This window comes from Leuciscus leuciscus, assembly GCF_965113295.1.
Source record: "Leuciscus leuciscus genome assembly, chromosome: 10".
Classification (NCBI taxonomy): domain Eukaryota; kingdom Metazoa; phylum Chordata; class Actinopteri; order Cypriniformes; family Leuciscidae; genus Leuciscus; species Leuciscus leuciscus.
In genome coordinates this window covers 40,994,047-41,011,367 of record NC_138734.1, presented here as the reverse complement: position 1 = coordinate 41,011,367, position 17,321 = coordinate 40,994,047, and the positions used below count along the sequence as shown (strand labels likewise).

At 38.8% G+C, this 17,321-nt stretch overlaps 1 protein-coding gene across 2 annotated transcripts in view; it reads right to left on the bottom strand.

Annotated features, from left to right (window-relative positions):
• The window catches only part of b3gat1a (beta-1,3-glucuronyltransferase 1 (glucuronosyltransferase P) a), an 86,557-nt gene that overhangs the window by 46,397 nt on the left and 22,839 nt on the right, over positions 1-17,321 (bottom strand). For both annotated transcript variants that reach the window (XM_082182596.1, XM_082182597.1), the window contains exon 2: positions 216-408. The gene's annotated coding sequence lies outside the window, so the exon portion shown is untranslated. The remainder of the gene's footprint in view (positions 1-215; positions 409-17,321) is intronic.

The window sequence follows — 17,321 nt, the reverse complement described above, 5'->3', positions numbered from 1 at the left end:
ATATAAGAACTCCAAGGCAAGAAAGATCTGTTTTCGTTCATTTCATTCTGTTATGCCGATAATTAAAGTAATGGCCAATAATATATGATGAAGCATTTCATTTGCTCTAATAAAGTGTTCCCTACATTTTCTTTTCCACCAAGTAAGCACAAAAGCCCATAATGACTGTAATTGCGCAGGCAGAGCTGAGGCTTGGAGCAGCTGAGGATACTCACAAGTAATAGTGTGCCCTTTCTCCCGCGGCCAAAGTGGACACTTCAGTAATCCCGAGACTCAATAATCCTCGCAGACCGGGGGGGTCGAGAGCGTGGAAACGGAGGATGAGGATGTGTTTCTGGGATTGTCAGGGGTTCTGAGAGGCAGCGGCTGGCATCCAGACCACGTGGGCAGTCACGTCCTCAGCAGCGCCTGTGGAGACAAGAGGGGTCATCTGTGAGAGAGAGAATGGCTCATTCTCATCCTCGGACAAAGACGGGCATTGAGAGTCAGGGGAAGAGGGGAGGGCAGGGTTGGAGTAGGCGTCATTCATTACTGGAGATTATTTATGGTGGGAAATATGGATAAATATAAATGTGGACTGTAGGTTGTGTGTTCAAGTCAAGTCAAGTCACCTTAATTTACATAGCGCTTTTAACAATATTAATTGTTTCAAAGCAGCTTTACAGTGATAATAGGAAATTACAGTAACAGAGATTGTTTTGGCTTTACAGCAGCTCTAGGATAAAGTTATTGTCCAGCTAAAGTTAGTTTTGATTGATTGATTGACTTCCGTTGTGAAGATCATTAGTTATTAACTAAGGGGCCGCTAACACGACACCGTTCTAACAGAAAACCCTCAACGCGCGTGTTCACACTGCACCCGAACCGATTTGTAATTCAGATCTGAATCTGATTGCAGGTGATGTTCAGGCAGTGTTATCAATATCGGGATGTACTCACGGACGCTAAATTTCATACAGGAACGTACATATATATGTAGGCCTAACATTTTATATATATATATATATATATATATATTTATAATTGAATGATTTTAGTAAAGATTTAGCTTTTATTTCTTAATATGAACATCTTACATTTGCAAAGTCCATTGCAAACCTGTTTTTCTTTTCTTTTCTTTTTTACTTCTGCCACACATAAAAAAAAAGTTGTTGTAGCCAGAAGTTTTCTTCAACCTTCAGAAAGAGTTTTTTACCCACACTTAAATCGCTTTGACACACGCCTGCATTATAAATAGAGTTTCCTCTAAAACCAGCTTCAAGGGAACCAAGTTTTGATTTAGATTTTTTCCGCCTCCTGTTGCCTGTACTCTTTGTTGGAGGCCGAATCTCTGCTAAAGTCTGAGATCTTATTTGATGCTGTCCATTTATATCCATTATTGATGAAGGCGAGAATGAATCCTGTGTCAGTTAAGAAAGTTATACATCTGGCCTTGAGCTGTCTATCGATTCAGTGTAATTGGCAAAATCACACGTCTACCCACTGATCAAAAGAGATTGAGTGGAATTAATTTCTTTTAACAGGTTATTGACAGGACCACAACAGAGGCATACAAGTTATCACCTCGACCCATTCTAATAATGGAACTTAAAACAAATTGGGTTTAGTAGATAAAGCTAATACTTCAAGTTCTTTTTATGTTTTCAAAAACCCTATAAAAATTTGATGTTGTGTTTTTTTACTTTTAGTCCATGTCTTTAAGCTTGGAGGCCATCTATATGCTAGTAAACTCTAAAATGTCGCTAAATAGACCATAGCAAGTAGCAAAAGTGCAAATTGGTTCTGTTCTAGAACTTAGTGAGATTCCTCGGCAGACTTTTCTGGCTGTATGCATGCTCCTGACATGAAGTCTGTTTAAAAATGATTACACTTCATATAACACCTTCTTTAGGCCAAATTAAACAATTCCCCATCGTAAGTACACATTGATGGCCTAAGACACGAAACGAGTGGTTTGTGTGAGAAAACGAACATTATTTATATCGTTTTTAAAAACGGAAAGCGCCGGAAGTGATCTCTCGTGCGTGTACGTCACTCATTGTTTGCGCAGACTAAGCCAGAACGCACGCACACGTCACACACCAGGAAGCGCGCGCGCCCTCAGATCACTTGGACGTGGTTGTGTACAAGAGGTAAAAAAACGATATAAATACTGTTCGTTTTCTCACACAAACCGTTTCGTGTCTTGGGCCATCAATGTGTACTTACGATGGGGAATTGTTTAATTTGGACTCTGTGCATGCTCTTTGAGGTGGTGACCATAGACCTGCATTATATGACTGACAGACAAGAACGATTTGACCTAAAAATATCAAAATTGAAACTACTGCGGAGACAAAGACACCTACATCTTGGATGCCCTTGAGGTAAGCTAAAACATACCAACATTTTATTTCAAAGTGAACTATCCCTTTAACTAGATGTACCGCATCGCGGTACAAAATATGACCGCCGCTCAGGCCTGCACTGGCTTTCCACAAAAATAAATGACGTGGAGTAATTTGGCTGTATTGCGTGTTTATGTATATACCTAAAAAAAGTAATAGTATGTGCATGTCTGTGTGTGTGTGTGTGTGTGTGTGTGTGTGTGTGTGTGTGTGTGTGTGTATGTGTGTGTGTTTGTGTATGTGTGTGTCTGTGTGTGTGTGTGTGTGTGTGTCTGTGCGTGTGAATGTCAGTGTGTGTGCATGTTTGCGTTTGTTTGTATTCCTGCATGTGTGTGTGTGACAGTATCATCCTAAACCAGCAACCCTTCGCTCAACAGCACCATCTACAGGCCGATGAGTGTACAGTCACTAAATGTGCACATAAATGAATTTATTTTATACCCCCCCATGGATGAAATTCTACAAAACTTAGCAGAGGATACCCCCAGAGGTTGTCAAGTTAATCATACACATGAAATATGGTGCAGTTCTGAACATCTCCACTGAAGATAGGGGCGATTAAAGCAGAATAATATTGCATTTTCATTTTTTATGGGAGGGGCGCAAATCACAAATGAGTGATTATGGGCTAGGTTGATGTGGGCCCTTAAGAGCAACATAACATAAAAATGTCTTCATCCTCGGTGCCACGGTTCAGGTAGTTATTTAGGAAAAACTGAATTTTTTTGGGTTTGGGGAAACGAAATTTTTCCGTAGAAGTCTAGTGGGGCTGCATGCCCACCAAATTTCATGTTCCCCGGTGTTTCGGTGTCCCTGGTATCGTTGACGAAAAATTTACGGGGGCCCCAGCCCGAAGTGGCCCCCGGGGACCAAACGAAATTTTTCCGTAAAAGTCTAGTAGACCAACATACCATAAAAATTTCTTCATCCTCGGTGCCACGGTTCAGGTAGTTATTTAGGAAAAACTGAATTTTTTTGGGTTTGGGGGGGCCCAGCGCGGGGGGGGAGTGGCCCCCGGGGACCAAACGAAATTTTTCCGTAGAAGTGTAGTGGGGCTACATGCCCACCAAATTTCATGTTCCCCGGTGCTTCGGTGTCCCTGGTATCGTTGACGAAAAATTTACGGGGGCCCCAGCGCGGGGGGGGAAGTGGCCCCCGGTGACCAAACGAAATTTTTCCGTAGAAGTGTAGTGGGGCTACATGCCCACCAAATTTCATGTTCCCCGGTGCTTCGGTGTCCCTGGTATCGTTGACGAAAAATTTACGGGGGCCCCAGCGCGGGGGGGGAAGTGGCCCCCGGGGACCAAACGAAATTTTTCCGTAAAAGTCTAGTAGACCAACATACCATAAAAATTTCTTCATCCTCGGTGCCACGGTTCAGGTAGTTATTTAGGAAAAACTGCATTTTTGGGGGTTTGGGGGGGCCCAGCGCGGGGGGGGAGTGGCCCCCGGGGACCAAACGAAATTTTTCCGTAGAAGTCTAGTGGGGCTACATGCCCACCAAATTTCATGTTCCCCGGTGCTTCGGTGTCCCTGGTATCGTTGACGAAAAATTTACGGGGGCCCCAGCGCGGGGGGGGAAGTGGCCCCCGGGGACCAAACGAAATTTTTCCGTAAAAGTCTAGTAGACCAACATACCATAAAAATGTCTTCATCCTCGGTGCCACGGTTCAGGTAGTTATTTAGGAAAAACTGCATTTTTTTGGGTTTGGGGGGGCCCAGCGCAGGGGGGAGAGGCCCCCGGGGACCAAACGAAATTTTTCCTTAGAAGTCTAGTGGGGCTACATGCCCACCAAATTTCATGTTCCCCGGTGTTTCGGTGTCCCTGGTATGGTTGACGAAAAATTTACGGGGGCCCCAGCGCGGGGGGGGGAAGTGGCCCCCGGGGACCAAATGAAATTTTTCCGTAAAAGTCTAGTAGACCAACATACCACAAAAATTTCTTCATCCTCGGTGCCACGGTTCAGGTAGTTATTTAGGAAAAACTGAATTTTTTTGGGTTTGGGGGGGCCCAGCGCGGGGGGGGAGTGGCCCCCGGGGACCAAACGAAATTTTTCCTTAGAAGTCTAGTGGGGCTACATGCCCACCAAATTTCATGTTCCCCGGTGTTTCGGTGTCCCTGGTATCGTTGACGAAAAATTTACGGGGGCCCCAGCGCGGGGGGGGAAGTGGCCCCCGGGGACCAAACGAAATTTTTCCGTAAAAGTCTAGTAGACCAACATACCATAAAATTTTCTTCATCCTCGGTGCCACGGTTCAGGTAGTTATTTAGGAAAAACTGCATTTTTGGGGGTTTGGGGGGGCCCAGCGCGGGGGGGGGAGTGGCCCCCGGGGACCAAACGAAATTTTTCCTTAGAAGTCTAGTGGGGCTACATGCCCACCAAATTTCATGTTCCCCGGTGCTTCGGTGTCCCTGGTATCGTTGACGAAAAATTCAGTAAGGTGACAAAAAAAAAAAAAAAAAAAAACTTTGACAATCCCTATATGACCGCTTTCGCTAGCTACGCTAGCGGCGGTCATAATAAGCAGAGTGCACGCGCGTTGTGGACCCACCTATAGGCGCACATTACTAACGCCCTCATTAAATAACAAAAAAAATATATTGCGCCATTGACTTTAGACCAGGTTTCAGTTAGTCAATGGCGCAGTCGATTTCTGTTGCCTCAAAATAGCAACGTGCCAACAATGCGCCAGAACACACCTCATTTTCAAACCAGCAGCCCATGGGCGCAAATGCATTTGCTATTTAAACAACGTGGTGCAGGACGTGAAAATGATAACTGCAAAAAACAATTGCGTCGCGCCTGGCGCTGCATTGCGCCGTGTGTAAGATAGGGCCCTGTGTCTTAAAATGTCTTAATTAGGATTTAAAAATTTTAAAAAGCCAAATGTTCTTCAGGCTTCTCACTCTTATTAAACAATTAATTTACATGGCTTTCTAATTGTTTGCAATTCACTGGGTTAAGAAACTCAAAAATTATTATTTTTAAAGCCTCTTCAGAAAGTCTCTTCAGAAAATTTTAATTCATATGGATTAGTTTTACGACCTTCTTATAAACTTTTTGAAGTGTCAAAGTTCTAGTTGTGTAGCTGTCAATGGAGGGACAGAAAGATCTCAGATTTCATCTATAAGATCTTCATTTGTGTTCTGAAGATGAACGAAAGTCTTACGTTTGCAACAGCATGAGGGTGAGTAAATGATTACAGAATTTTCATTTTTTTTGGTGAACTATCTAAAAGACTGCAAGTACATATGAAGTGTGCCATTTGGGGCAGGGCCATAGGCTTCATATAGGGCAGGCAATCCCAGAATGCACTGTGACAAGCTAAAAAAAAACATGGCCAATTAACAAACTATAAATATACAGAAATATGTAGAGTTTGATAAATAAAATCACTCTTAATGTAATGTGAATGTACAGAAAATTGAGAAGTTTATTTAGCAGCTCATCCCGGAGGACTGTTGAACAAGTGTCCTGAGAATCACTTCATGTGCACTCATGTGCTGACAGTGAGAGATGTACAGCTGGATGTGACCTGTGACGGATGAGGGGATTAGTATTGATCAAGTGTGCAAGCCCACAGACACGGGGGATGAATCAACAGTCCATTGCTTTCTATTGCAGTGTATTCATACTCCACCCTGCAGTCAACGCCACTTACCACATCAACCGTGCCATAAATCCAGTGGGAAAGGGGCTTGACATGGGGTTTGGCAGCAAGAAATGTCAACCTCAATAATATCTCAATGACGCTCTGTGGCTCTTGGACCACTGCACACATCTGCATGTGGGAAATGTACAGGTCTTATACAGTCAGTTTGTCTCCATGGAAACTATAGCTATGGCTAGTATGGAGGAAATCGATAAAGTCTGGGGAGAGGGAAAGAAAGATACTTTGGGGGATTTTATGAGGCTAAATGTCAGTGTATGATTAACATTAATATTTGAAATGTTGCAGTATTTGGTCTGTCATTCATGTTCCATAACATTGGGTCAGTTAACTGCCGATGGTTCCCTCAAACATTTCTGTCGACAGAGACGTTGCGAATGCTGATGTCAAAATTGCATGTTGCGCATGTTTAACAATGTAGGCGGAAAATGCAAGAACGCAGTACAGACAAAAGACCGTCTGCTGAATGTTTGATGCGCACGGTAAACTGATGCTGTCGATAATGGCTGGGTCCGGTTTTGCGAGAAGACATCTGTCATTTACTGGAAAATTGGTGGGTTTTGTAAAGAAAGAATTCATCCCCCGTCTTAGTCTCATGTTATGATTAATTCAGGCAAACCCTGACTTATTCTGTAGTCAGTAGCCCACATCAATAATTCACTTCTTGGCAAGTTCCGAACTTCTCTCTATAAAGTTTTAGAAGTGACTATAGGAAAAATAAATTAATAAATAAATGTGAAACTCGTGCCATAAAACCTCACACTGATACTTCAGGCTTTGTAACTAATCACTCAGTGTACTATAGAAATATGTTTCAGCATAATTTTTTATTATTTTAAAGGTTTAAATATAATTTAACTAAATGTAAACAAATGTTAACAATATTAACTTTTTTATTTATTTTTTAACAAATGCATTAAATTGATCAAAAGTGACAGTAAAGATATTTATAATGATACAAAAGATTTATATTTCAAATAAATGCTGTTCTTTTCATCAACTTCCTAATAATCAAATAATCCTGACTTTTTACAAATCAAGGATTCCACAACAATATATATTTGTGGATGATAATAAGAAAAATAATATGTATTTTTAAGCTGCAAATCAGCATATTAGAATGATTTCTGAAGGATCATGTGACACTGAAGACTGGAGTAATGATGCTGAAAATTCAGCTTTGACCAGAGGAATAAATTACATTTTAAAATAATATTAAAAAAGATTATAATTGTAATAGTATTTCACAATATTGCTTTATTTACTGTATTTTTGATGAAGTAAATGCAACCTTACATATATTATATTAGGACTTATAACAGCAAAAGCTGGTGGTGATGATCACAGCTGGTGAGGCTGTGAAGTATCTGCGAGGTACGCTGTCAGTTGTGTACAAGCAATAATGAGGACAAAAAATAATGTCATGTCTGCCTGCATATATAAAAACTATTCAGGAATGAGAAGAAAAAAAGTTAAAAATAATTTCAAAGAGAGCTTTATCATGCCTTATTTGCTGCATTTCTTTCATGCGTATTTCTGAACAAGTTGTAATATCTGTGAATAATAACTGATACTCATCATTTAATATGATTTTCGGATGTCTTTGTTAGTTAAGCTTGTGTTCAATTATTAGGAATGAAAGTAGCACAGCTAGCAAGGCCTCGGTTGTTGAATAGCATAGAACTGTTTTAAATTAGTTTCCAGTTCAATCAATGCGTCGTCTAATGCTTTATTTCAGACCTCCTCCTTCCACAGGTTCAGTTGAATCTAAGCCGATAGCAGTGTTAGTATTTTCTGTTCTTCACAAAGCTATAAAACAGTGGAATGAAGTGGACAACTACCCAAACGTACTCTTAAGGGACCCATGTTGCTCACTGAAGTATATATTGTTTTGAGATTATATTTGATTGCTCAGAGGCTGAGGAGCCTTCACCTTATGAACAGTATGAAATTGAAATGTGGTAGACGTGTGATTGAATACTTATTGTTGTATGCCTGAGCAAGAATCCTTCGATAACTTCACCACCAGATTCAAGAGGCCCGACTGGTAATACAAATGCTAAAATCTCTCTGTCACAGCAGCGTCGTGTGTTCTCTCCCCTGCACTTGACCTAACCCACAGCTAGGGGGCATGTTTAGGGTTAAATCCTTCTGCCCAGAGCTGAAACTTTCCCTTCACTTCCTTTGAAGGAAACCCCCTTTGAAAAATCCTGGGGGAAAAAGAGAGGTCCGCTAAAGCCTGCCGGCTGGAAGCGTGCTGATAACAGCTCTATCTGGATATAAGCTAGTATCCTTGCTCAGGTTCTGGCACACCTGCATCTACACTGCACTCACTCATCTGGGTTTCCACAGGAATGGCTCATTGAACAGGTGCGTTCGTCCTGCCTAAACACATGAGCCGATCCATGCGGGATAGCCGGGTGAGGAAGGTGGATGAGAAAAGCAGGTTATCACCCAAACCTTCTCAAGGACATTTAGAAGGACAATCTGATCTAAGCTTATATCTAGAAATTACTGCAAAGACTCACAACTGAAGGTGACCTTTTTTTGCTAAAGATTAAGCTTTATTAATGCATCATATACCAACCACCATTTATTAAAAAAGAAAAACACACAAGAGGGGGAGTAAATTCATTTTTGGGGTTAACTGTTTGGGAGAACTTTTATCTCCTTTTATTTCTTCAAAATGCCTTAAAATAATTCAATTTAAAAGAGAAATGTTGACATATAGCGAGTCATTTGACAGATGAATATGCATGGTTTGTGTATTTATCTTATCGGAAAATAAAATTTTTGTATTATTGATCTACTATTATAGTTTTTGTTAATATTGTGAATTAGATATTCATTTTTTATATTAGCTGTTTTCATTTACATTTTTAATTTTTTTGTAATTTTGTAGTGTTTGTACTTTTTAATCAGTTTTTTTTATGTCTGTATAGTTTTTTATTAAGTTTTAGTTATGAGTTTTTGTTTATTTTATTTTACTTTAGATATTTAGTACTTCAACTTAAACTAAATGACAATGAGATATGTTGCCTTTTATTTATTTATTTATTTATTTTATTTTATGTTTATTTCAAGTATTTCGATTTTGTATGGTTTCAGTTAACGATAAAAAACACCCTGAAAAGGAGCATATGAGATTACTGGTGTCTCTTTTCAGGAGAAACATCTCAGTTTGATCTCCAACACTGTCTAAAAGAAACAATTTCAGGTGTGATTTTTCTTTCCTATACATTCTGTCTTGCCGTTTTCTATTTTTGGAAGGATAATAGTGTCAAGCATTTTTTTTTAAGGCACTATTTAAAGTAACATCCTTCCCAGTCAACTGCAGCCCTTCCTCACAAAGAAACGCACATCAAAGAGAGATATCGTCCCAGTCAGCGCAACAGACATGAAGAGTCCAGACCTCTTCTGCATTCCTAGCTGTCGCTCAGCTCTCCTAGCCACTTTAATAGCAGCAAGAATTCAATTAATCCCAGGAAAAGGGGAGCATGGGTTCATTTTCTGCCCTGGCTGAAGTTGCTTACAGCATCTCTGTTTACCCCATCTCTCTCCGCCCCGGGCTCTGCACTGCCTGAATACTGAAAAATACAGCATAAACCAGCATGAATTCCATATATTGGTCCAGGCTGGTTTATGCTGTTAGAGCAAACCAGCAACCAGCATCCCATGATGCAAAACCAATCCAATGCTGGATATTTCGTGACCAATCTCAGAAGTTCCCAAAACAGTGCTGGTGCCCTGCTTGGGTTAAAGTTTTAATGAGGGACAACTGAGAAGAGCCTAGTAGAAAACTATGTAAAAATACCTGAACACAGTTAGGGCACGAAATATATCCACATCATTCCTACGCCCCATGACTCTTTGCGCGAATTATGGGTGTAAGCTGTAAACAATCAGTGAAAGACTAGCTCTATGGATGCAATAATATATTTTTTTAAACTGTGTACAATGACATTACATTATTCTACTCATCCTTCAACCATTGAACATTAAAAGGACATTTAAAAGTGTGAAAGCATCAACAAGGCTCTTTCAACAGACCATGAATAACCCCAAAAGCGGACGGTTAAATATCACTGTGGTAATCTGTATTATGTAACATACGTTGCCTTAATAATAATAATAATAATAATAATTAAAAACATTTATTTACTTCAGCATTGCGTGATACTATTTCAAAGTGATTTCAGTCATTTTGACAGATAATAAATTGTATTTAACTGTGAAAACAAACCTGGAAAGAGACGTGAGGATTTGGGGAGAAAAATAGAGAGATTCTTTGTGCATTTCAGTGAATTATTAATGGCATATATCATAAGTTAAATTGGGAGAACGGACCACGAATGTGCGATATATGTTGACCTTTTTCATACTATTACAACGGAAAAGAATGCAGTGACTGAAAAGAGCTCTTAGATATTCTTGTTATAACATGTTACGTTATTCTCATGTCATTCTTAAAGAAAACATGAAAGAAAACTGATAGCTGATTGAGTCAGCCTTATGGATAAGCTTTATTTGTAGGGCAATCTTATGATTTTAAATTATTCGTTTCAGTCTTTTTGAATGGAAGTTCCCCAAACTGGAAGTGCCACCCATAATTCAAAACGCAGTAAGCTCGCCAGGAATAAGGTGGATATGCTAATGCATGAAACAGAATTGGGTTTGCTGCATCCCTCAGTTATGAAGTACTTCATACTTTAAACTTTTAAAAATAGTCGGGATTTGCACGTACAAACAAACTCAGATAGCAGAAAATAGATAAGGGCGGTTATTCCACCCACTCATGAACACCTACACTCACCTCTCTCCCACTGAACATGCTCTAGATATTCCACAGATGGAATGAAAGTTGTCTCTTGTGTACTAACTTGACACCCTTTAATGTTATGTAGCTGAATATTGTCAAGTATATCCATTTATATAGTACCAGGTTAATGTATTTAAGTGTTGTTTTAATACATATACATATTTATTTAAATGCACCTGCACTGATTTTTGTGCATGCATATTTATACGCATGTTGTATGTGTGTGTATGAACTGTTTGTATACAAATATTCATCACAAGTATCTTTATGATTCTTGCATAAAATGATCCAGTCATGCATTTTACTGAATTAATTTTAATGTGGAAGGGGCAATATCATTTATAATTTTTTACACTTTTGCACTTTATATTTAGCTTAACTTTAGCAAATTAATTTGATTAGAATTAGAGTCTGTTTTTGTTTTGTTTTTTTACAAAAAATATTTGGTGTTGATCCATAGTGTATTAAATTGAGCACAAAATCTTCGGGAATGTGTCAAATAATGCGCAATCCCACGCCAAAATTAAAGCCCCCTAACACCAACAATATTCATCCGGAGCAAATGAAACGAGTGAGTGAGAGGAGGCGGGTTTGTGTGTCATTCTCTGTTGGAGAGATGAGAGAACAAGAAAGCGAGGCTGGTATCGTGTATTTATTCTGTGGGAAATGAAGCGTTTCAGATATTTCAGTATCAATATGTATAGAAAAATCTCTATTTTTGACAACACTACATTGCACTTAGTTTATTATTTCAGATGCCTTATTAAAAGACTACAATTTAAAAATGTATATTATATCAAATTCAACCAGCCAAAGTGGCTAGTAAGAGTGACTGCGTTACGGTTGGGTTGGCGGGTCATCTCTATTGAAGTAACCTTAATATTTGTTTTTTTGTTTCGAGCGTATTTCAAATTTTTTCACAAAAATAGTTGGTGAATGCCTTCAGTATACCATCAAATCAGTAGAGAGATGATGATTAATGCTCTATGAGGAGCAAAACGATTCCATATACAGTGTCACTATCTGTCAGTCATGAATTAAACACATATTCAATGTATAATAGGTCAAATATGACATGACCCCATGTATTTACAGATTACTCATTGTGGTTATAAGGTGACGTCCTGCAAATAAGAACTACTATTGGAGCAGTCAGGCAAACAATGAGAAATTCCATTTGCATGCTCCAGCAATTGAATTGAATGAGGATGGAAATTGCGTGTGGCTCCCCGAGCGACCTGACTGGATGGTTAAAGAGGTGGTGTTCATTCTGCAGGGAGCGAAAATCACTTTGCCTGCCACTGTCTGCATGTCAGTGTAATTACAACCACATAGGGACAAGGGGAGGACCGTGATACCCAGTTGATTATGGCCTTAATAATATGCTGGAAATGAGAAGCTTTTCGCTGGGTCTCTTGTGTGTCCGAACTGAAGCGGTAATGTTTGTATATTTTTGCATTTGTCTTGTGAGCTGGATTTGGGGCTCTGCATACTGATTTCAAGACTGCATATCCACAAAAATCAAGGAATAAATCATTCGTTTGGCTAATTCACAACACAAATTTTGGCTTGAAATATGCACCCGAAGCCTCAGAAATTGATCCGACTCCAAAATCGCACCTGTGGAAATTCAGTTTCTCTCCAATTCCACTCATTCCTTCTCACTCTCTCAAAACGTCAATGCATTTTTCAAGCTGCCTATCCTGCCATCTTCCAAAAGAGGCATCTGGGGGCCAATCGCATTCAGCCACAGTTCTCCTCTCTTCTGCGCTGCCAAGCTTTTTTGCTGAAATTACCGCCAAGGGTTTTATCACTCCATTGCCATTGGATGAGTGGCAGCTCTCTACAACTCAAGCAAAAGCCCACATGATCAGACACCAACAAGTTTGCGTGTGCGAGAGAGATAAAGCCGGAGTGAGAGAGGAGGAGAAGGCACATCTCGTCTCATGTTTAACGCTAAATGAGATTGCCTGCATCTGCTCCCTGAAGAACCCTAGGAAATAAGACCGTCCCTGTCACTTTGTTCTTTTCTTGTCGCCTCTGTGATGCTCCACTTCTGCAGTCTGCAGAGAGGCGCTTTCTGACAGCCGAGAAGGTTTCACTTTTGTGCCATTGGGCACTTCCATAATTGTCTATGTTTGAAACCAGCACCACTACATTGTGCGCGTCGCTGCTTTGTGCATTATATTCTCCCAACCTTAGAAAATGTGGCTCTGATCTTTACAAGACACCCATCCGTCAGGGCACTTCATGTTCTGAAGTCTGAAATGAAAGCAGTTGTCTCTCCTGAGAGATGTTACCAAGTGTTTCAGTCACATTAACTAGGTTATATTACACTGCTAAAGGCGATCTTTCTCTTTCTTTGTGTGATCATGAATTCATGTTTACTCTCCCACATGTTTATTTTACAGATGTACTCGCATCCACCAACTGTCTTTCTTTATTCAGATTTCACATCAGGTCCATGCTGTTTGACTGCGTGAAAGTGCTACGGTTAGGATGGCAAGAAATATGGTGTAATTCATCTTACAGAATTGCAAAAGTATAAATAATGAAACAAATTCAGGTTTGGAGTAGGGCTGCACAATATATCGAAATTATAAAAATATTGCAAATGTATATATCGCAATATGCATATCGCAACGGCTTGCAATAACTGGAGTCATGAACAAAAGACGAAGAGAAAATCACTCACTCTTGGCTGAATAACTTTTGCAGCTTTAATAAGAATCAGTATTAATTCATACAGTGAAAACTAAGCAGTGTTTAATTTTTACATTTGATTATTCAGTTTCTGTTGTTTAATAACCCTAATGTAGAATAACCTGAACCCCTAAACCCCGGGGTTTACACTGATGTTAAAATAACACTTCTTATGCCACAGTAAAACACTGATGTTCACTTTCAGAAGTTGTAGGAAGTTTTCTTGTCACAAAAAGAATGTGAAACACGCATGTAGGTTATATAATTTTAAAGATATTTTAAAGATAATTAAAGTTTATTTTACACACTTTAAGCATTATCGTAACGCATATCGAATATCGCATTATTTAATGAGTTATCGCATTTTATCGCGAGAATTTGTGAATGGCAGTGAAGCATGCAACTGTGGTCACATGATGAATCCAGCGTTTAGTTGATCCTGATAAGCACTCATTGTCACAGTTGTAAACATGACAGCTTTCTTCTTCCATGAGGGAGTTTGGCATCACGGCGGCTTTGTTTCCAGGCAGAACTAGGGGTGGGAATCTCTCAATCTGGGCACCTCACGATTCGATTCGATTATGATTCAGAGGACTGCGATGCGATGCTAAAACCGATGCATTAAACCTGTGTCACAGGGCAAAAGATATTTTTTGTGTGTGTGACTACTTGGTACTTTTAAAGCAAAGTATTTATAATGACCCATAAAGAATTTACTTCCAATATATTTTATTAATAAAACAAATGTAAGTGATTTGGCAAGTCAACTGTAAGGTTACATTTGCCAGCATATGTCCCAACATTGCAAAGAACCAACAGGAAAAGAAATGTGTGGCTAGACTAGCAGCAAACTTGTAGTAAATGAATACAAACTTCAACATATTCTGAATCTCTAACATAAAATAATAGACTTCTATCCAACATCCTCCTGTTATGTGCAATGAGCAATATAATCCTTCAGACAAAAAAAAATATTTTCATTGTCATTTTCATCGAACAAAATCACAAACAGCTTTCATACAAAACAATATAGAATGATGTGCCAGCAGCTCTCATGCAAACATAATGCTTGTGGACGTACGCATATTCTGAATAATTGGTAACATACAAAACTAAATAATAAAGAGTTATGACTTGAAATGTTTGCACACAATCAAAAACAAAATACAAAAAAAGTGAATGAACATCTGCAGAGAGCACAGTCAAAATGTAACTTTCTGTGACTGGCATTGCACTGATACACACTGTGCCTGTGGAGGGCTGTACAGTAGACCTACATATAACGTATGTATAACAGATCGGTTTACAGCATATTGATGTGAAAACTAAACGATACAGAGAGCAGCTCTCATACAAAAATGTTCCGTCAATATAACGTTGTTAGATTTTTTTTCACCCTGAAAATCGATTTTTGACATTTGTGAATCAATTCAGAATCGTCCACGTCGGCCGATTTTTTTCTTCCCACCCCTAGGCCGAATGTTAAAGAACGCAACACACACGTCTCCTGCTAATCCTGTAGAATTCAACCAATCAGATGATGACTTTGAAACTCCTGAAGTGTTTCCAGTTAAGTGTGGCATATGCATCAGCATTCAGCCAGCAGTCCGTGAGCGTGACAGGCTGAGACTAACGTCCGGATTACATTTATACTATAGAACTTATGTGATATATACTTACATATGCTTATGTATCTGCCGCAAAGTAATTATTTTTTCAGGCGCAGCCTGTGATTTGAAATCCTGTTAGCTAAATGCTATTTCAGTTGGATTAGCTTTGTAAGTTAGTTCCTGCTGGTAGATGTGGTGACAAAAAGCAGTTTTCTCCAGTAGAGAGACATTAAAAGAGCCAAATATGAAACTACAAACAGTGTACTAGTAGTTGTCTGCATGCTGGGATAGAAGGCGGCATCTTATAATTGAAAACTTCACAAACTTCACCTTTAGATGACATTTTTTGGTTCATTTTTGCTGTTTGAATCAGACTCTGATGATCAGCTCAGACAAGGCCGCCTACAGAATGACTTTTTTTTAAACATCCCTCCCAAGGACTCTTCCACACATCTTGCCTGGCCTGTGTGTAACGCACAGACAGACCTAACATGCACTCAACTTAAAAATATGAGCATTTCTTTCATGCTAACAATCAATTTGTCTACTTTTATTAAGGTCCAAAAGTGTTTTTTAAAATCTTGTCTGATTTGTTGTTTAAATAAATTATATATTTTATATAATAAAATATAGATATTTTTTAATAATAAATGCATTTTATGATAATACATATTTAATTAAAAAAGATAATATGATCAAAAAAGTTGTATTATTATAATTCATTATTTAATTCATCTCGGTAAAATGGTTGGTAAAATGTCTATTTTTAAATCTTATGTGCAATTACAAACATTTTATAATATTTACAATATATACATCTTGTTATAAAAATAAATATGTAATTTTCAAATGATCAAAAAGTTTATTATTTTTAATATGAGAATTTCTTAGTAGTTGTTGTTATTTCACCCTTTTGCGTTAAATAATATTTTAAAAAAATTAATTGCAATTAAATAAAACAGACGTTTTATAATACAGTGTTTTATGTATTATAACAATATATTTTGATACTTTAAATTCACTACATCTAGCAAAGTTGGATAGCAATGTTTCATCTCACCTCGCAAGACAGAAATACACTTGCACATATGGAAGGTCAACTGACATGTTTCTGCAGTCTTGTTAGATTGAAGGAAACACTGAGGAGATGCAGTAGCTCAGCCGTGGATGCAGAGAGAGGTAGCATCTTACATTTTATCTGCATTGACACGGATTCATGGGTGTGTGGGGGCGGCGGTGAGGGCCTGACAGATTTTCACTGAATGTGAATTGATGTTTACTTTTTCACGAGCGAATGAAGCAGGCCTTTACACTGTGCATGCCTCAAAGATCCTGTAATCCTACAGCAGGCTTGCTGGCTTTGGTGAATTCAGGCTACAATTAACACAGTGTGATTAAAAAAGCACACCGGGGAGCCTCCGCAAACAAAGCTGAACTTGCCACCGAGGCAATAATTTTGCACCGATTATTTATTCCTTTCTGCACCCTGAGCGCTTAGGAGAAAATCAATAACATATGCAAACATCCCGACCAAACACCAATCGCAAATCACTGGCTGTAAAATAAACACAGCGCAAAGACAAACAGAGAAATGAGTTTTGGTCACCGATGGAGCCGTAGCGGCAGCCTGTAGGTGTTTCTCTCACAAAAATCAAGCATCCATGTGAAAAGCAAAAATAAATCAGAATATTGACTGTTCAAGGTGCCCCGGGTTGCTTAAAGATATCTTTTGGTTTGTTAACAACATCTTTCTCTTTCATATTGGGATTTTGTGAAAGGCTTACAGCAACATATGAAAATCACTTTTATTTACAAGCAATGTTAGCTTACTAACTTGTATTTTTCGTATACTATGTATATTTTGTACAGTATAGTATTCTTACAAAATAAACATATAATGTGAATGGTGAGTTACCCTGTGACACAGGTTTAATGTTTAGATAGCTTCATGTACATGTCTTCCCATCACAGCATTTTTTGTAATATAAGTAATATTCTCAGGATTTGCCTACGAGTGTATGGGGGGAGTGCAGATTATTTCTGTTAGTGAATGCTCTTTTAATCTCCTAAAGAGACAAGGCGCTTACAGAGGCACGGTCAGCAATCCAGGTCTTCATGCCAATTGAACTA